Source organism: Syngnathus typhle, linkage group LG3 (assembly GCF_033458585.1).
Source record: "Syngnathus typhle isolate RoL2023-S1 ecotype Sweden linkage group LG3, RoL_Styp_1.0, whole genome shotgun sequence".
In the NCBI taxonomy this organism is placed as follows: domain Eukaryota; kingdom Metazoa; phylum Chordata; class Actinopteri; order Syngnathiformes; family Syngnathidae; genus Syngnathus; species Syngnathus typhle.
This window is the reverse complement of record NC_083740.1, coordinates 16,996,309-17,017,251: the sequence shown is the minus strand read 5'-3', so window position 1 is coordinate 17,017,251 and position 20,943 is coordinate 16,996,309. Positions and strand designations below refer to the sequence as shown.

Here is a 20,943-nt window from a genome sequence, read left to right as displayed (position 1 = left end):
TAAATATATACATGTGTGTATTTAGATGTATGCATGTGTACTGCATATGCCTACATGTAATACTTAAAGGTAAACAGGTTAGGGCATTTACCGTATTTCCCGGACTAAAAGTCGCTCCGGAATATAGGACGCATGCAATATAACGTAAAAAAAAAAACATATATAAGTTGCTCCAGAGTATAAATCGCATTTTGGGGGAAATTTATTTGACAAAATCCAACACCAAGAACAGACATGAACGAGCAACAACAGGCTGAACGATAGGTATGCTAACGTGACATAAACAGAAACTAAGAGCTGAGAACGGGCTTGACGTAACATTCAGTTATTCAAATAACTATAACATGAATAACACGTTTATAAAACTATCTGTGTCACTCCAATTCATTAAATCCATCGATCGTCCTTTACGTCAACAATGCCGGCCGGATGCGCGCCACTGACGGCGGTTGCACCTCAAAATATTCCACAGGCCTATATAATGATGTATAAATTATTAATCAAATAACTATTATATAAGCAATAATATTATCAAACCATCTGTGTCACTCCAAATAATTAAATCCATCGATCAAATTCCTCGTCCTTGGTCAACAACGCCGCGCGTGCGCCCTGACGTCAGCCTCGTTATTTCACAGATCTAGTATATACGTAACTATATTGTAGCGTTAACAAAGTACAAGGAAAGACGTGGGTTTGGTAAACGGCTCTTTATTCAACAAAACAAGAGTTCAACGAGCCAACAACTACTGAACTGTAACGATAAAAACATATACAAGTTGCTTCACGAAATAAAATATATCAAATAACTATAACATAAATAGTTCACCGCCACACGGCCCCAAGCACCGGCGTCGACTTCCAGGCATGTGGCGGCGTAGACTTCCATCCCCGGAGGTGTAGCATTTCGAGCCACAGAGGTGGAAGAGAGCTCCATAGAATAGGACCAGGCGTGCATAAAAGCCATGTCTGCCCCATCCACCGTACCCGGACAGCCACCTGGCCAAGCGCCGGCCCCCGACTTCCATCCATGGAGGTGAAACAGAGCTCCCGTGCGTAAAAGCCATAATAGTTTTTCAAACCTTCTGTGTCACTCCAAATCATGAAATCCCTCAAACTCTTCATCATCCGTGTCACTTACAAACAAAGCCGGTAGTACGTGGGGCCCTTCGTCATCTTCGTCATCCCGTAATCGAATCTTTGTCCTTCATGTAAACAACCGCCGCGCCGTGCCGCTGACGTCACTTGAAATTCAAATTATAGTAATCCCTTGCTACGCAAAAAAAAAAACGCAATTTATAGTCCGAAAAATACGGGACAAGCTATTTAGCTTCAGCCTTAACCCTTTCAGTCAGCCTTCTGAACTTTGAGCTTTAGGGCTCTTTTCATTTTGTTTTGTTTTGATTCTGTGGTTTTTTTTTAATTCGGTTTCTGTGGACATTTTCGTACTGAATGTAATATATATTTTGCTGATTGAAACAAACTAAACTAAAAATAAAAGATAAATTAAAAAACAAATGTGTACAAGAAATCTCCCACATAGATGGCAGGGTGGGGTAGTGTGGGTAGGACCTGCAGATCCCAGTTGGCCCCCCTAGTGCCAACTGGGATCTGCAGGTCCTACCCACACTACCCCACCCTGCCATCTATGTGGGAGATTTCAACAGCCACCACCCTGACTGGGGATACCCAGCAGCGGATAGTGATGGAGAGGCACTTTCAGACTGGGCATCTAGAAATGACTATGCTCTGATACACGATCCCAAACAAAGAGGAACCTTCCACTCCATCAGGTGGAAGAAAGACTACTCTCCTGACCTGTGTTGGGTCAGCTCTTTAAATGGAATGCTATCCTGCTCAGATCCTCATCCTTGACGACTTTCCACACAGTCAACCTTGCTCGTACACGTTGGCCTACAGCTCCCAGTCATGAACAGCACAAGGAAGATCCGTTGGAACTTCCGCAAAGCCTACTGGAAGAAATACAGTGAAACTCTGGACAGGAGTGCTGTCACCATCCCACTCCACACTATCACTGTAGCCACACATGACAGGTCACTTTAGAGCAGGCCGGGGCACAGGTGATTAGACCACCTGTCAGGATGGGTTTGGAGTCTGTTAAGCTAAAGTTAACTAGCGCTAGGCTAGACTTCCACCATGCACATAGCTCCTCGTGTAGACTAGAGCGTGATAGTTTGAATCGTACTACAGTACACATAAACACACTTTCTACTGGGGTAGAAACCTCGACCGGTTTTGCTGATGAAACGGTGCCTGTTTCAGCTAATTTTACACGTGTAACAAATATTTACTATCAGATTCCCACGGTTGTATTGTCCCACCGCGCTAACAAACATTCGAGAGGTGATGTCAGGCCTAGAGAACGCAATCTTACTCGCATCTCGTATAAATATCCTTCGATAGATACGCACCCGGATCGACCAATTACACTTAAACTCGGTTTTATGAATATTAGATCGCTTCATACGAAAGCAGTTCTCGTTAATGATCTCATCACAGAACATAATCTAAACGTTTTTGGTCTCTGCGAGACCTGGTTAAAACCTAATGAACTGCTGCCGCTTAACGAGGCCTCGCCTCCAAATTTTGTGAGCTCGCATTGTGGCGCGTCCTCGAAAAAAGGGTGGGGGTGTCGCCATCTCAAATTCCGAGCTTAGATTTAGGCCTCGTTCGATCAACGTTTTTAAAACATTTGAGGTTCTCACTGTCCGATCCACCGCTTTACCCTCATTTTATCTTGCTGTTATTTACCGTCCACCCGGGGCTTACTCTGGCTTCCTGGATGAATTTTCAGAATTCGTGGCTGATCTAGTAACCAATGCGGATAATATAATTATCATGGGCGATTTCAACATTCACGTGAATTTACCGTCAGAGCCACTTACTTCGGCGTTTCAGACTTTGACTGATACGTTTGGTTTTACGCAAGCCGTACAGGCAGCAACGCATAAGAATGGAAATACCATAGATCTGGTATTATTCCGAGGACTTGCAACCTCAAATATAGCAGTACTGCCATACACTACTGTTCTGTCTGATCATTACTTAATAAAGTTTGAAATTCTAGTTCCGTGTCAAAGACAAGAGAGCAATCAGCATTATAGGAGCCGTAATTTTAACTCCATGACTGCAACTGCGCTATCTGAGATACTGTCGCCGGCAACCGCTATATTTCCCGCATACACCGGCTCTATTGATAATCTTACAAATGAATTCAATGCGACATTGTTAAATGCCATTGACTCTGTGGCGCCGTTACGTCTGAAAACTCGCCGTAGAGTGCCTACTCCGTGGTTCACAGATGAAACGCGTACGCTTAAGCAATTATGTAGAAAGCAGGAGCGCAGATGGCGTCTAACCAAACTTGAGGTTTTCCATCAGGCATGGCAGGATAGCCTCCTAAAATATAAAGATGCGCTTATCTTAGCAAAAACTCGGTATTTTTCGCAAGTTATTAATCTCAATAAAAACAATCCAAAACACCTATTTGATACAGTGGCAAAGCTGACTCTGCGCCAGCCAACCCCCGATAGTTCCTTCCACTCAGCTGACGAGTTCATGAATTTTTTTGCTCAAAAGATTGAATCCATTAGGGATGAGATCAAGAATACCATTCCAATCGCTCGGTCGAGCCCGCCGTTTACCAACGCTGATGATCATGCAACAACCCTCTCAACTTTTAAAAGCGTGTCTCTTGAAAGTCTACACAATTGGTTAGTGCGGCTAAACAAACAACATGTTTACTCGACCCACTTCCAGCCAAACTACTTAAAGAATTATTTCAAATTTTAGGACCGTCCGTCTTAAATATAATCAATCTGTCTGTCTCCTCTGGGATAGTGCCAACAGCCTTTAAAACCGCTATCATTAAACCGTTACTTAAGCGACCAAATCTTGACCCGAACTGTCTCAGTAATTATAGGCCAGTTTCAAACCTCCCATTTATAGCAAAACTTCTTGAAAAAGTAGTAGCGCAGCAGCTTATTGATTACTTGGTCGCCAATAATCGATATGACACTTTTCAGTCAAGTTTTAGAGCTAATCATTCCACTGAGACAGCACTTGCTAAAGTGACTAACGATCTCCTCATAGCTATGGATTCAAACACTTCGTCTGTACTGTTACTACTCGATCTTAGTGCTGCCTTCGACACTGTAGACTTCGATATTTTATTAGGGCGTCTTAAAAGTTGTGTTGGTATTTCAGGGTCAGCACTAGGCTGGTTCCATTCCTATCTATCAAACAGGACGCACCGAGTGGTCCATGGCAATGCGTCCTCGGAGCTCTATAATGTTACGTGTGGTGTCCCACAGGGATCGGTTCTCGGACCAATTCTTTTTAATATTTATATGATTCCGCTTGGGGACATAATACGTAAATATAATATTAGTTTTCAATGCTATGCGGATGACACCCAATTATATATGCCGTTATCGATGACTGATCCGCGGGATTGTTGTAATCCGTGAGGCGTGCCTTGCGGAGATCAAGCAATGGATGTCTCTCAACTTCCTTTGTCTTAACCCAGATAAAACTGAGATGTTGATAATTGGTCCAACTCGTTATCAACACTTATTCAAGGAAACCGCTATAACTATAGATAACTGTATTATCACTCAGAGCGATACTGTAACTAATCTTGGGGTAATATTTGACCAAACTCTCTTCTTTCAAAAGCACATTAAGAATATAACCAGAATTGCGTTTTTTTCACCTTCGTAATATTGCATAGATTCGTCCGATCCTCTCGACCGGTGATGCGGAAACTATTATACATGCGTTCGTCACGTCGCGCCTGGACTACTGTAATGTACTATTTTCGGGTCTTCCTAAGTCCCGCATCAAAAGTCTACAGTTAGTACAAAATGCTGCTGCAAGGCTGCTCTCTCGGACAAGAAAATGTGATCACATTACCCCAATACTAGCCAACTTGCATTGGCTCCCGGTCCATTTAAGATGTGACTTCAAGGTGCTTCTATTAACCTATAAATCGCTGCACGGCTTAGCGCCTTCATATCTCGTCGACCTAGTTGTTCCTTATGTTCCGTCTCGTAACCTTCGTTCGCAAAACGCTACCCTTTTAGCGACACCGAGGGCCAGGAAAATGTCTGCAGGCTCTAGAGCAATGGTTCCCAAACTTTTGCAGGCTGGCTCCCCAGTGAATTCCTAGCGCCCCCCCGACAGACACATATTTGGTATGCTGCAATTTGAAAAGAGAAAGGTTAAACACAAATGTGTATTTCACAAATAAAACCCAATTTAGTAAACCAATTTATTTTTTAGCAGTTTTAACTGTTTCAGCAACATAGAATGGTAAATAAACATTCCACCAGTAACCTTCATTGTCTCACACTTAATATTAATGGGATGGATGTGCTTGGTGCAGGGACATAAGCTTCTCAACATCAGGCTGGAACTCACTAAGAAGAAGTCGTAGATCCCCGCGGTCAGTAATTTTCAGTCGGTTTCTTTGCTTGGAAAGAAGCAAGGCGACCTGCACTGAAGCCCCGTTCTACTAAATATGATGTTGGGAAGGCAATAAAGTACATCTTGACCTTGTTCCACAGCACTTCCACAGATTTTTTTTTGTAACCAAAAATCTTGATATGACTTTTTGAACTTTACAAGCTTGAAATTACAAACCTGAGCTTTTGCTTTTGTAGTCTATGCTGTCGGATCTGACTGGGCCAGAGCGGCGTGTGGTAACCGGACCCTGATGCGTCGTCCACTGACTCGTCCTGCTGCACGTGTTGTGTACAAATCGTCAAACAAACGTTCAAACTTCTGACTTCGACTTCGGACTGCCGCCCCCCTACCGCCCCTTTCTTCCTCACCGCCCCCCCAGATCTTTCCACCGCCCCCAGGGGGCCGGTACCGCCCACTTTGGGAACCACTGCTCTAGAGCATTTTCTATTCGGGCTCCAGAGCTTTGGAATGCCCTACCAATGTATATTAGGACTGCTACCTCAGTAGAAACATTTAAGACACGTTTAAAGACACATTTCTATGACATGGCCTTTAACTAACCTGTAGTGGCCGATTCGGCTGGAGTTTGTTTTCTCTCCTTCTTCACCCCCTCCCTCCTCCCCTCCCCGGCCGGGGAGGTGGTTAGGTGGCACCCATGCTGACAGCGGCTGTCTGGATTCTCGTGGGCCAATTCAGGATGGGGGAACTGCAGCTCAACCTCCTCGAAGACACTGCCAGGACAATTGAGGGCTTCTTTGGCAGCCCTTCGCTCTGACATGGACATCCACTTTTTATTTCATTGATTTTCATATTGTATCATTTGTGCCCTCTCTGCATCCATTTCAACCTGGTGATCCTGAAAGGGGGATCCTTCCATCTGTGGTCCCTTCTCAAGGTTTCTCATTTTCCCCCGGTAGGGATTTTTTGAGTTTTTCCTTGCCCTTTTGGGAGCTTAAGATCAGGGGATGCTTTGAGAATAATTGTCAATTTTTGTCTATGTGAAGCCCTTTGAGACTGCTTGTGATTTAGAGCTATACAAATAAACTTGACTTGACATGAAGCCTCCAACCCCTTCTGCAGCGCTAGCTACAAATCTGCCCACTCAGCCATCCCACGAGGCTACCGACCCCTGTACGTGCCATGCCTGGACGAAAGCACTGCACTCCTACAAGCCTACAAAACAACAAGGGACCCTGAGATAGCAGACCATCTCATTGAATCGCTAGCTACAGCTTGGCGAAGGAAATGGGAGGAGACAGTAGCTGACCAGAACTCTAGACACTCTAGCAGGAATTGCTGGAGACTCATACGCCGTCTAGGAGCTTCACAAAAGCCCCCCAGCCAAAACCGAGCATCCGTCGCACCCAATCAAGTTACATCCCACCTACTGGCTATTGCAAAAGTAACTCAAGACAAACCCACCTAAAGAGCAGTTTCATCTGAGGTAAATAAACACCAACAAGTCCTCCGAGAGGATAGAATTCCCGAGCCTTTTGAGGTTGCTGAACTGGAGAAAGTCCTGAAGGGCCTGAAATGTGGAAAGGCAGCAGGATATGACAACATCTCTCCAGAGTTCATGAAACACCTTGGCCCCCGAGCCCAAACCTGGCTGACACAATTCTACACTAGGATTGTAAAAACAAACTCGATCCTAAAGAAATGGCGGACAGCAAAAGATATTGCCATACCAAAACCTGGCAAAGACCACAAACTGCCAGCCAGCTACCGCCCAATCTCCCTACTCAGCGTTCCTTTCAAAATCTTAGAATGACTAATTCTACAACGTATTTCGCCAGGAGTAGAGAAACGTCTTTATGTGGCTCAGGCAGGTTTCCGCAAGGACCGGCCCTATCCACCTTCATCGAAAATGGTTACGAGAGCAGACTGAAGACAGCGACTGTGTTTCTAGATCTCACAGCCACCTATGATACTGTCTGGCACAAAGGCCTCCTACTCAAACTCACAAAAGCGCTCCCTGCCTAGGCAACGGCATTAATACAGACACACCAGCTCGGGCTCCTTTCCACCCAGAGAAGTGACATTCCATGTCCCAAGAGCCAGCTTCTGCAGCCGGGGATCAGACCTCCAAGGTTCCCGCCCTTGGCTGCCGCCCAGCTCACTACGCACCCGACCCCTTTGGTCCCTCCCATGAGCCCATGGGAAGGGGGATCCACGTTCTCTTTTCGGCTGTGCCCGGCCGGGCCCAATGGACAAAGGCCAGACGCTCGCCTTCAAGCCCCACACGGGCAAGAAAAAATTAAGTCCATATTTTGTATTCTTCATAAGGGGTCTTTTCAGCAAAAAATATATTTTTAAAATTTTTTTGAAACATTACATAGGTCATTTATATAAAGATTAAACAGTTTGTGATCAAAACCGACTCCTGGGGGACACCACAGGGAATGGTCAAACATGAAGACGTGCAGCTTGGACCTGGGTTTATTGCAGGGAAGGGGGGTAGTGGAGAACAAAGACACGGGCAGGGCAGAGATTCACGGACAGCGGGCAGGGAACAGGTCCACTCGGACCAGGAACAGAGACATGTAGCGGGTACTGACCGTGAGCCTACACACGAGAGCGGGGGGAAATGCACGACGAGACAGGAGCAGCAGGAGCAGAAATAGACAGGAATTAACCAAACAATGCAATTTCTCCAGAAATTGCGTGTGAAGGTGAAGAAGCTGAATAAATACTTGGGGAATGCTGCAGAATGATGTTGGAACGGGTCGAATCAGTTGAAAATTTTGAAATTCGAAGGGGAAAAACTAAACTTTGGAAAATTTGGCATGAATTTCAAAATTGAAAATTTGGAATTTTTGGTAAGTGGGAAGTTGTGGAATAGGTAGGCAAAAGATGAACGTTTGAAAGTTGGAACAGAATGAATCGGTTGATTAATGTAGAAATTAGCAGGGAAAAACGACATTTTGGAAAATTTGGCGTGATTGAAGATTTGGAATTTTTGGTAAGTGGGAAGTTATGGAATAGGTAGGCAAAAGATGAACAGTTTAAAGTTGGAATGGGTTGAATCGGTTGAAAAGTGTAAAAATTAGAGGTGACAAACGAAATTATGCGGAAATTTTAAATGTGAAAACAGGAAATTTCTTAATCTGGCAAATTCGGGAATGTTGAAAATCTTCCCCAATGTGATTTGAATGCACTGAATGATGTGAATTTCAAACTGGAACGACATAAATGTGAAACGTTGAACCATTAAGAATGAATGGGGGGAAATTTGCCCAAGATTTGCCGTAAATTTGCTGTAAATTTGCCGTAAATTTGCGAATTTTGTGAAAACAATTTTTTTTAGGCACCCCACGCGTGAATTTTTGGAATATGTCGAAATTGGAATGGGTGAATCAATTATGTTGAAGTATTGGAAGGACAAAAAAGTGAGGAGAATAAAATAGAAGAAGAATAAAGTGAATGGTGTAGAACAGGGGTCACCACTTTCACTATGTGTTATTATTGTCATTTCCAGTTCACATGTAAGTGTGATTTTAACAAGAATAGCAAAAATACAGTCAAACTTTGTCAGTCCGTTCTAGAAGGCGGTTCGAGAAGCGAATCGGTCAAATTCCGAATCTATTTTTCCCATTACAAATAATGGAATTGTTTTTTAATTCGTTTCGAGTCAAAAAAACCCCGCCTTTTTCAAGCATTTTTTCATTTGCGCAACTGTAGCGTGTCGCCCACCGCGCAACTGCACCGCGCTGGTCGCATTATTGTGACAGAGCCGTCGCTGAAATTTAGAAAATAATTTTAAAGTCCTGATGTACTTTCCAAATTTTAAGTAGACCTAAGTGCACAAGGAGCTTAATTTTGTCCGATCGCGCAACTGCAGCGCACCGCCGCATGTGCAACAGTAGCGCGTCGCCGACCGCGCAACTGCACCGGGCTGGTCGCATTATTGTGACAGAGCCATCGCTAAAATTTAGAAAATATTTTAAGTCCTGATGTACTTTCCAAAATTTAAGTGGACCTCAGTGCGCAGGGAGCTTAATTTGGTCCGATCGCGCAACCGCAGCGCGCCGGGCGCTCACTGTCGCATTGTTTTAAGAGCGTCTTTGTGTTTTAGGATGGCTTTACTGCTCCCACTTGCTTTCTTTGGAGGCATGAGTAGGGGTTAATACAATCCTCAAAGTAACGAAAATACAATAACAACGGAGTCAGTCGGCATCCGGGCCGCGCGGTCGGGTTTTCTCCGGTCCTCCCGGCTCATCTTGCGACGTTCGACCACCGAATTTTGCTCGACAACCGAAGCAAAAAAAAATTCTTGAATTTTTTGTTAAAATTCCGATTTGTTCCAGAATCAGGACGTTCAAAAACCGAGGTTTGACTGTAAAATAAATAGATGCAGCTCACTGACAAGTGCCGCTATTTGAGCTAATTTTAGAACAGTCCTGCGGGCGACTCATGCGGTCCTCACGGGCGACCTGGTGCCCGCAGGCACCGTGTTGGTGACCCCTGGTGTAGAATAACATAAGTGTGGAGGCCTTCCTCCGTTCTTTCTCCTCTTATTTATTGGGTTATTTGTTTATTATTTATTCATCACTCTTATTATTTATTGTTTGTGGCTTCTTGTTTTTATTTTGTGTCGTTTACTTGTATGTCTATCGTGTGCTGTGTCTCATCACCGTGGGATAAAGGAAACGTAATTTTGGTTTCTTTGTGTGTCTTGACATGTGAAGAGATTGACAATAAAGCTGACTTTGACTTTTCTTGCTGTGATTTAGTTTCCCACAGGCGAGAATGGTCCATAATACCGCTCATTTTTACTTTTCCTCAACTGATTGTTTAAAGGCATTTCTCCTTTTCCTCTTATGAGGTATAATGAACTGCAAATGCAGTTTCAAATTCTTCCTAGCATTACAGCCTGCAAAACAGCAACTTTAAGCCATTATGAAGTAAATAAATAAAAAATAGCAAAATTTCAAACGTTTGACAAACGTGTGCCCCCCTCTCAAAATGGCGCTAATTGCAATAGGTGGTGACGTTATAAACACCATATGTCTGCCTTCATCGATATGCAGACCCACATTACCTGTTTGTGTGATTAGTGTAATTTTGTACTAGTCAGTTTTTCAAAATATGTCATTTGTCAAATATCTCTGTTTTATTTCATTGTTTGTATTTTATTACCCTTCTATGCACCAAACAGAGCAAAAAACAAATGTTTTTCTTCACAGGTTCTGTAGCTCCAGTAATGGAAGCTGCCATGGAGATTAGGTCACCTCCAGTAAATGCATGTGGTCAAGCAAGCATCAACCGAAAGACCACTTTTCCCAAAGCTTTGAGGCTCAAGAGCAATGACAAGGCACGGGATGGCCAAATTTTAGGACCAGGAAGGTTGGTGTTTTGAGATTAAACTTTCCTTTAGGTGCAGAAATGTTTCATGATGAAATGGGGAGCTTGTACTTAATTTGATGTTGAATGGAATGTTGCATTCTGTGCTCAACTAGAAGTGTTAAAAAATGTATCTGAATTGAAAAAATGGTTTTGATTTTGTAAATGTGGGTGTATTGAATCAAATATAATTGTTAGACTGTAAGGTATGTATATTGATATACGTATGTTCTTATTTGAAATATTTATTTAAAGGAAGGGTCACTTTTATCATTACTTACTGACAAGTTCATTCATGTTGAAATAGCCAACGTCAGAAAAAAAACAATAACTCAATAAATACTGCAGATAATTACACATAGCAATAAAACAGATGGATTACCGTTTTTTTCCTTGTATAATGCGCAAAATTTAACTAATTTATTGTCCTAAAATCTGGGGTGTGCATTATACATGGGTACAAAAATTTTTTAATTTTTTTTTTTTTTTTTTTTAATTTTTTTTTTTTTAAGAAAGTCATGGTACAACAAAACCAACAACAGGACTGACCGACAAAGACGTGGAACAAAAAGACAGGGTGACATCACCAAAGACAGGAACAGAAACCAAACAGACATCATGACATCATCCGACGGTGAGCGAGTGGCAGACAGGACTTAAATACAAAACATTACATTGATTGAGGTGACACAGGAAGAGAGGGGCGACGCGAACAGAAACTATGGCAACCTAGACACAAAGCAAAACTGGGGACGAGACATGACAAATCTCTCTCGAAATAAAACTTGAAATCACCTTTCTTCTTGTTTGTTGTCAATCGCGCATCGCATTCAGCCATCCTGCCCAACACACTTAGTCAGTAAAATTCATAATTGACGACACATCGTTTGATGCGATGGTGCAATCCTTGATGGTGTGTTATTGTCAAATATTGTTTGTTTTTTAATCTCCATCGCGGACCGGACGTCATACGGAGGCCGCCATTACAGATGCGCAGAACGGATGCGCAAGACACGTCAGCTATATAAAGAGCGAGAGTTCAGTTCTCTATAGAGATGCACCGATCCGATATCTGGATCGGATATCGGCCCCGATATCAACAAAATAGATGGATCGGGTATCGGAAAATACAGCCGATCTGTGAGCCGATACTTTCCTTAATCTATTGGGACGCGGGCTACGTTATACGTCAGCAGCACGTGTGCCGCATACCACGAGAGTTTTCTAAACAAACGCAAACATGGAGCGAACGTTCGCTTCTCTTCCCCGGGTTGCTAAGCGGACGTCAAACCCTGCGCGTTCGCTTCTCTTCGGGTTGCTAATGGGACGTCAAAGGCTGCGCGTTCGCTTCTCTCCCGAATGGGGGGGGGGGGGGGAGGGGCTAATCGGATGTCAAACGCTGCGTGTTCGCTTCTCTTCCGGGGGGGTGTTAATGGGACGTCAAACGCTTTGTGTGGCGGGCTCCATCTAGTGTGGAAACTGAGAAGCTGAGCTCAAGCTTCTTGTGCGGGCCATATTCAATTATGTTTTCAGAATTTGCTGCGGGACAATAAAAACTGGACCGTTAGTTTGGACACCCCTAATTTAGAGCAAAGAACTGTGTAGTCTGCCTGATGCCATTGCCTTTGGTCTTTTCTGTTCCACATGTAGAGTTATGTAGCTTGTTAATAAGTCAACCATAATATCGGATCGGTATCGGGTATCGATCGATACGCAAAGCCACGGCATCGGTATCGGTATCGGAACTGAAAAAGTCGGATCGGTGCATCTCTAGTTCTCTACCTAAATCCGTATTACAGGTAATATTTTATTTCACAACACTTTGCCTTGTTCCTTTCTTCTCTGCTGTTCACTTCAAACACGCTCCATGTGACCGCAATGCTCTCGTATCAGACGCTTGCTCGATCACCTGCTCGTTTGCTGTCTGTCACAATGTACCCTACACAAATCCGAAACATATGTTTCGGCTCCGAGTCACGACGAGGGGCAAGTTTTGGTTTCCAAGGGTGTTTTTATTCCTCTTCAACGTCTCTCCCATACAGAGCCGCCTTTTTCACGTCCGCACGCCTTTTTCAAATGTGCGCACTGAGCGCGGTGGTGCGTTTACGGGCAGTCGGAGAAATCAACGCCAACAAAACAATTACATCCAGCCTAGTTAAGACCATACCAAAGACTATAAAAATGGGACCCATTGCCTCCCTGCGTGTGTGACGATCATTGGGACTTAAAAAAAAAAAAAAAATAAAAAAATAAAAAATAAAAATTAAAAAAATTGGGTGCGTATTATACATGGGTACAGGCTTTTTTTCCAGCATCAACATGCCATTTTTAGGGTGCGTATTATACATGGGGGCGCATTATACACGGAAAAAAACGGTATATAAGAGATGTAAAAAGAAATGAATTACAAATAAATAATTAATAAAGGGTTTTTACCGTTTTTTTCCATGTATAATGCGCAAAATTTAACAAATTTATTGTCCTAAAATCTGGGGTGCGCATTATACATGGTTACAAAATTTTTTTTTTAATTCTTTTTTTTTAATTTTTTTTTTTGGTTTTTATCCTGATATGATACGGAGGCCGCCATTACGGATGCGCTTTCTTCTCTGCTGTTCACTTCATACACGCTCCATACGAACACAATGCTCTCGTATCAGACGCTTGCTCGATCACCTGCTCGTTTGCTGTCACAATGTACCCTACACAAATCCGAAACATTTCTTCGCTATCGAGTTTGCTAGCGCATGCGCAGTGATACTGACCGGCAGAATAACATCCGGTTGTTCCCAAAGATGATCTTTTTTCTGAAATAATTTTACGTTTACGGACTTAAGTAGGAGTCAAAAATTGGGTGCGTATTAGGGGTGTAAATCGCGGGTTTTGTCACGATACGATATCATATCGATACAAAGAACTACGATACAATATTTGCTGATATCTTAAAGCCTGCTGCGATTCATTCACGATATATCGCGTTATAGTGCTCTACGATCGATATATTTTTTTTAAATAAAAAATATAGAACAATATCCTGATTTATAACAATTCATACGCAAAATCAACAAGGTACTGCAAACTCTTTATTTAGGAAATTACAAGAGTATTGTAGTATACAAAGTGCTTATTTTAACACTGAACTTTTGTTTTTTCTTTAAATGTGCGGCGAGATTTGTGGTCCCTGAATATTTGATCACCGCATGGCAGGATTTACAAACTGCACGTGTCTTGTCCGTTGAGCCATCTTTTCTTTGGAATCCAAAGTACTTCCAAACGAATGACTTGAAGCCTAAAGGGGAGCAAATTTCCTCGTCTTTTTGGACACTAGCCATAACACCAGCCCAGGAGCCGCGTACTAGTTGTCGACTCCCCTTTCACGTGCCTGCTCTGCTCAACACAACAACGCCGCGCGCACTGCTCCCGGAAAGAGGAAGCAAGCAACAATAAACTGGATTTCAAAATAAAGTCGCGTCTAATGTCCGAGGTCAAATACGGCAATATAAATCGATGTTTACATTTAGCATCGATGCCAATAAATCGTAGAGCATTATATCGATTAATCGATGTGTATCGATGAATTGTTACACCCTTAGTGCGTATTATACATGGGTACAGGCTTTTTTCCAGCATCGACATGCCATTTCTAGGGTGCGTATTATACATGGGGGCGCATTGTACATGGAAAAAAAACGGTATTCTTTTACGTTTTCTTTTTAACTTCAACCTTCAACCTCTTCACTTCCACTCAATTCAAGGTTTCTTTTCTTTGCTTCACTTTCCTCCTCACCATCACTTGACCGCTTTTTAGATTTTTTTAAAGAAAGGCGTTCCGTCTCTTCCAGGGTAGGGCTGCAACATTTAAAGACGAGGGTTATCCCCTTGGATGGCTTGGACGCTTTGAGAGCTTCTTTCTGCTTAATTGTCGTCACTTGATCGCCAAAATTGTTGAGATGTTCTGGACATATTGTTTCGCAAGATCACTCGCATGCACTTATGATTTATTTTTTTAAATGTAAGGAAATCATCTCCTTCTTCCTTTCATCACCACTGCTACTATTTGCGTTAGTTTTCTTGGGACATGATAACATGACGCTGACGTCATCCTGATGTGTCGCCGTCATTGAATGTTGAATCAAATATTTGATCCAATTTCACATCGTATGGTAAGAAATTCGTAGGGTTAACTAATCGTATGTAGAGGTTTGACATATATATATAAATATATACTGTATTTTTCGGACTAAAAGTCGCTCCGGAATATAGGTCACATTAGCCATAAAATGCACAATAATGTGAAAAAACACATATATAAGTCGCTCCAGAGTATAAGTCGCATTTTGGGGGAAATTTATTCGATAAAATCCAACACCAAGAGCAGACATGAACGAGCAACAACAGGCTAAACGATAGGTATGCTAACAAGACATAAACACAAACGAAGAGCTGAGAACGGGCCTGACGTAACATTCAGAGTTATTCAAATAACTATTCCATAAATAACACGTTTATAAAACCGTCTGTGTCACTCCAATTCATTAAATCCCTCGATCGTCCTTTATGTCAACAATGCTGGGCGGGTGTGCGCTGCTGACGGCTGTTGCACTTCAAAATATTCCACAGGCCCATATAACGATGTATAAATTATATATCAAATAACTATTATGTAAACAATAATATTATCAAACCATCTGTGTCACTCCAAATCATTAAATCCATCAATCGTCTTTTATGTCAACAATGCCGACCGGGTGTGCGCTGCTGATGGCGCTTGCACTCCGAAATATTCCACAGGCCCATATAACGAGATGTAAATTATATATCAAATAACTATTATATAAGCAATTATAAACAAATAATAATAAACAAACCATCAGTGTCACTCCAAATCATTAAATCCACCGTCCCCGGACAGCCACCCGGCCGAGCGCCGGCCCCCGATTTCCATCCACAGAGGTAAACGAGAGCTCCGTAGAGTAGGACCGGGCGTGCGTAAAAGCCATGTCCGAGCCCCATCCACCATCCCCGGACAGCCACCCGGCCGAGCGTCAGCCCCCGACTTCCATTCACGGAGGTGAAAGAGAGCTCCGTAGAGTAGGACCGGGCGTGCGTAAAAGCCATAATTGCTGATCTCACTTGAAATTCAAATTACAGTAGTCCCTTGCTACATCGCGGTTTCAAATTTTATTTTTTTTTTAATTTTGAAGATTTGTGAAAAAATTATCATATAAGTCGCTCCTCAGTATAAGTCGCCCCCCCCCCACCCAAACAATGAAGAAAAACCGCGAAAAATACGGTATATACAGTGCTTTGCGAAAGTATTCGGCCCCCTTGAACCTTTCAACATTTCGCCACATTTCAGGCTTCAAACATAAAGATATAAAATTTTAATTTTTTGTCAAGAATCAACAACAAGTGGGACACAATCGTGAAGTGGAACGAAATTTATTGGATAATTTAAAATAAAAAACTGAAAAGTGGGGCGTGCAATATTATTCGGCCCCTTTACTTTCAGTGCAGCAAACTCACTCCAGAAGTTCAGTAAGGATCTTTGAATGATCCAATGTTGTCCTAAATGACTGATGATGATAAATAGAATGCAACTGTGTGTAATCAAGTCTCCGTATAAATGCACCTGCTCTTTGATAGTCTCAGGGTTCTGTTTAAAGCGCAGAGAGAACCATGAAGGAAAAAGGAACACACCAGGCAGGTCCGAGATACTGTTGTGGAGAATTTTAAAACCGGATTTGGATACAAAAATATTTCCCAAGCTTTAAACATCTCAAGGAGCACTGTGCAAGCAATTATATTGAAATGGAAGGAGTATCAGACCACTGCAAATCTACCAAGACCCGGCCGTCCCTCCAAACTTTCATCTCAAACAAGGAGAAGACTGATCAGAGATCCAGCCAAGAGGCCCATGATCACTCTGGATGAACTGCAGATAACTACAGCTGAGGTGGGAGAGTCTGTCCATAGGACAACAATCAGTCGTGCACTGCACAAATCTGGCCTTTATGGAAGAGTGGCAAGAAGAAAGCCATTTCTCAAAGATATCCATAAAAAGTCTTGTTTAAAGTTTGCCACAAGCCACCTGGGAGACACACTAAACATGTGGAAGAAGGTGCTCTGGTCAAATGAAACCAAAATCAAACTTTTTGGCCATAATGCAAAACGCTATGTTTGGCGTAAAAGCAACACAGCTCATCACCCTGAACACACAATCCCCACTGTCAAACATGGTGGTGGCAGCATCATGGTTTGGGTCGGCTTTTCTTCAGCAGGGACAGGGAAGATGGCTAAAATTGATGGGAAGATGGATGGAGCCAAATACAGGACCATTCTGGAAGAAAACCTGTTGGAGTCTGCAAAAGACCTGAGACTGGGACGGAGATTTATCTTCCAACAAGACAATGATCCAAAACATAAAGCCAAATCTAGAATGGAATGGTTCACAAATAGACGTATCCAGGTGTTAGAATGGCCAAGTCAAAGTCCAGACCTGAATCCAATCGAGAATCTGTGGAAAGAGCTGAAGACTGCTGTTCACAAACGCTCTCCATCCAACCTCACTGAGGTCGAGCTGTTTTGCAAGGAAGAATGGGCAAGAATTCCAGTCTCGATGTGCAAAACTGATAGAGCCATACCCCAAGCGACTTGCAGCTGTAATTGCAGCAAAAGCTGGCGCTACAAAGTATTAGCGCAAGGGGGCCGAATAATATTGCACGCCCCACTTTTCAGTTTTTTATTTGTTAAAAAAGTTTAAATTATCCAATCAAATTTGTTCCACTTCACGATTGTGTCCCACTTGTTGTTGATTCTTGACAAAAAATTTAACTTTTATATCTTTATGTTTGAAGCCTGAAATGTCGCGAAATGTTGAAAGGTTCAAGGGGGCCGAATGCTTTCGCAAGGCACTGTATATATTTATTTATTATGAATGTATTAATGTTGTAAAACCCTCTGACCCACACACAGTTAACAATCTTCTCAGGACTTGACTACACGTAGGCTTTTTAAAAGAAAATACTTCTTCATGTAGGGGAAAAAAAATTCTCAACACTTCCAACTTTGTTTAAAAAAAACAGCCACACCAAACAGCATAAGTGTGTTTTTTAGGTATTTAGTTTGTCAAGAAGGGTCCCGACCGCTCCATCCTAGCGCCTGGAGAACCGGATGTCATCCCCACGGGCAGCCAAAGCACACGTCTCTGAGTACAGTCATATTTTCACGAATGTTAAGACCATCACGATCTGTTTTTTGGAAGGGGGGTTGGGCTTTGGTAGTTGTTTTTTTTAGGGCAAATCAGGTGTTGCCACAGCAAAAGTGCTGGATAGAATTAAAAGCATTGGACTTTTTTTTAATCACGGCCATTGTTGGATTTGGTCCACAATTTGTGAAACGCGCTAGCCGCGCCTCACGGCAAGAGCCACAGCCAATCACCTGTTATCCAATTCAATTACTGCGTGCTCGTTTTATTTCTTCACTTTTTTTCTACAAGAATAAGACATCGAAGCAAAAATTTGATTTACACAGGTTGGTTGAGTTCAATCAGAATTCTTGTTACGAAAGCTCCATTCTCAGGAAATATACAATACAGTGCTGGGCTTTTTGTTCAACAATGCTCAAGAGCAGAAAGTCCCCATTCAGAAAAAGCAACGTTCAAAGTTTCTTGGTCACCTCATAATCAGTTGCACATGCAGTTGGGGGCCGAGTTCGATGGGTAATGGTTCAATGGGGCTGGGCCAGCTTCGATAAGAGCAGTTTCCATAGGCGGTTGATGCCGATTCTGTGTGTGTGTGTGTGTGTGTGTGTGTGTGTGTGTGTGTGTGTGTGTGTGTGTGTGTGTCTGTGTGTGTGGAGTGGCTTGGTGGGGGCTGTTATTTTTCCATCCACCTGCTTCCAGACCTTCGACCTTGGCTTGACCCTTTGGCCAGGTTCTTGGGTGTTCTTCGCCTGCCGCTCTCCCTCTGGCATTTCTGCTGGTTTTATCTCCAAGGTTACTTCCTGTAAAAATAATTTCTCCATTCTTGCGCAACCAACTTTCTGTATACATCTACTTCACACTCAGTCGCACTTCTTCCATTCATCATCCTGCCAATTTATTATTTTGTACGGAGTTACGTGACGTTTTGGGTGTGGCATAAACTGTTAGTCGGGACGTGAACTTGTGATCATGCTGCATTTATCAATTTCATTCATACTCAATTTATTTAATATTTCCTTACTATTTCCATGCAAAGTTTTCCCTGCCAAGCTTTTAGTCACCACATTTGTTTATTCTTTTTACATTCCATGCACTTACTTACTTTCGTCACATTCTCAGTTAATCATGCTTCTTGTAATATATATAAAATAGGTTTTCTTTGTTAGGCAAAACATTTCCCTCTGTCCAGAACATTCTCCAATCATCCAAGGCTGGCGTCTAACGTTAGGCAACATATGACGTCACATCAAGCATTAGGCAAAACATAAGCTATAATCAAGCATTCAGCATTCCTAGATGCCCTTGGCAGTGTCCGTGATTTAGAAAAACATCAGGCATGCATTCAACAGTTCGTTAAGCGTCATTAAGCTATTCAGGCAATATACCAAAATATATTTATTTCAAAGTGCACAAAAATACATATCAGATCATGAAGTTATAAAAACATTTTCTCATTACCACTTATCACATGTCAGAATTGTCTAGTTATGTCTTCTATATTGATTTAGTGTATAGGTATAAATGTATGCTTAAAATGTGTCTTATTGATTTAATGTGTGTGTATATAATTGTATGCTTATGCACTTTATTCAATGAGCTGTGAGGAAATTTGTTTTTGTAGCTCGGTGGGACTTTTTGGAACCCATTTTTTTCAATATATACTTAAAATGTTTATTTATTGATTTAATGTGTGAACATAATTGTATGCTTATGTACTTTATTCAATGAGGTGTGAACAAATCTTTTTTTGTAGCTAGGTGGGACTTTTTTGTACTCATTTTCTTCATCATCTTAAATGATGCACCCACCTTTTCAAGACAAACTGATAAAACCTCTAGGAGGAGACCTTTAATGTTAGGGTGGTGCTCACTCTAACTTATTTTGCAAGAACCACACGGGAGACAAGTAAGTCCTTTTAGAAACCTGCAGGTGGAGAGTCCATTCGTCGCTGTGCGTACAGCGATGATCGAATGAGGTCTGACTCAGGCCTCTTGCAGGAGCATTTTTATTGAGAGAAACAGAGTGCGGGTGAGAGTGGACAGGATGGGGTTGAAGCCCCTGGCCTGCTGATCAAAGCATAGCAGGGGGTCTTTTACGACGTTGTGTAAACAAAGCAACTTTGATTGCTTCCTCTGCAGCTAGTCAATCAGTTCAAAAGAGCTAGGCACTTTGTTCTACTACTTTAAGACAGGACAAGCTAGGTTAATTATTACAGGTTACATTCCAACATAATCATACGATCAAGATAATCTGTAAACCCTAACATATCCCTCCTGTTTTATCATATGATTATGCCAACCCTGATCAATCAAACATAAGTAAGAAAATACAATGACAGCAATAATTTCCAGTGAAGATGAGTTTTTTTCCTCAAGACTCCAATCCAAATTCAGTGTGTGATTGATAAACCTGCGGCAAGATTAATGCAGGAAAAGAGTCACACGGTCCCTCTGCCTTAGGCGACCAGAATGTTATCAATAACAGTTCAAGATAAAAATTGCTCGTGATTGTTCAGCCGTTGGGGGCTTGGCACGCCCACTGGTGGAGGGTGAGCACAATTCTCACCCCCTTCGCAGCTCTGCTCCGTCCGGGGAGAACTTGGAAATATCTGCCGCGTGGTCGCTGTCTTCAGTGGCTCAGGGCGGACTACCAGATGATACCACGTATCTCCTTTGCCGGCCAACCGGACGGCATGTGAGATGCGCTCCACCAATTTATAGGGTCCAGTCCACGCAGGCTCCGTCCCCCTCCTTCTTGGGACCTTCAGCCAGAACGTTGGGGTGATCTGGACCTCGGTCTTTGCTTCCGTATCCGCAGTAGTTTGCTGAGCAAATCCCCATCTGGATCTGCCACCGAAAGAGCAGCTGCACGTCCAGAAAAACAGCAAAAACAGCACCTTTTCTGCAACC

At 42.6% G+C, this 20,943-nt stretch overlaps 1 pseudogene; it reads left to right on the top strand.

Moving 5' to 3' along the window:
- The window catches only part of LOC133151155 (lysine-specific demethylase 2A-like), a 203,130-nt pseudogene that overhangs the window by 157,578 nt on the left and 24,609 nt on the right, over positions 1–20,943 (top strand).